Source organism: Entelurus aequoreus, linkage group LG17 (assembly GCF_033978785.1).
Source record: "Entelurus aequoreus isolate RoL-2023_Sb linkage group LG17, RoL_Eaeq_v1.1, whole genome shotgun sequence".
In the NCBI taxonomy this organism is placed as follows: domain Eukaryota; kingdom Metazoa; phylum Chordata; class Actinopteri; order Syngnathiformes; family Syngnathidae; genus Entelurus; species Entelurus aequoreus.
In genome coordinates this window covers 5,915,523-5,916,637 of record NC_084747.1, presented here as the reverse complement: position 1 = coordinate 5,916,637, position 1,115 = coordinate 5,915,523, and positions in this window count along the sequence as shown.

Below are 1,115 nucleotides of genomic sequence, written 5' to 3'. Positions count from 1 at the left end.
GGCGCTGGCTAGTTCTAGCTTAACTGACTCCTCACCCGGACTAACAGACATTGTAATTGCCTGTGACCGGGCTTGCTCTAGTGTAGTCAGTCAAGTGAGACTTAAATAGTAGTCTATGTTTCTAGACAGGATGATGGCGCCTTCCTGGTTAGGGTGAAGGCCGTCTCTCATCAGCAAGCCTGGTTTGCCCCAGAAAGAGGGCCAGTTATCAATAAACGTTAGTCCCTGCGTCCTACAGTAGCTAGCCAACCACTTGTTAAGCGAGACTAATCTGCTATATCTCTCATCATTGCCTCTCGCAGGCAGGGGGCCAGAGACAATTACTCGATGCCTGGACATCTTTCTGGCGAGATCACAAGTCCTGGCTATGTTTCTCTTTGTAATCTCTGACTGTCTCATTCTAGTGTCATTGGAGCCAACGTGTACAACTATATTCGCATAATTAGTGGTGCGATTAGCCTGTCGTACGTGTTTACTAGGCCTGTTGCGAGTTAGCTCCCTAAGATTAGCTTCAATGTCAGGTGCTCTGGCCCCGGGGATACACTTTATTGTGGCTGGTTTGCTAAGCTTTATGTTTCGGGTGATGGAGTCCCCTATAACTAAGGTGTGGTGCCCGGTAGACTGGGGTGTAGGACTAGCTAAAGAGCTAAATCTATTATGCGTCTCAACCGGTACACCGTAGCTTGTAGGCCGCTTAGGACTGCTACAAGCTGGGCTAGTTAGCTCGCTACAGCTAACGCTAGCAGATGTGTCCGCAACATCTAAAGTTACGACATTACTCTGCTCTAACTGGCGGACACGGCCCTCTAGCAGAGCCAACCTCTCCGTGAGTATGGTGCAAGACGCGCAGGAAGCCATTACTCACAGTGTTTTCTGTCACCGAGTGAAGTTCCTGCTGTCCTCAGGGAAGTGGTCGCGGTCTGTAGGAGTAGCTTCTTACTGACCGGCGCTGCCTTTCTCCGCGCTAGCTTAGCAGCTAGCTAGAGACTGGTCGCTCTCATCACAATGACGGGAAGCTTCCGGTCTGCAGGTGATCGCATTCAATTGGGAAGAAACGCCCTACTGCCAAGAAGAAGAATAAATAGATTAATTTTGGTGTAAAAAAAACTTTTGTG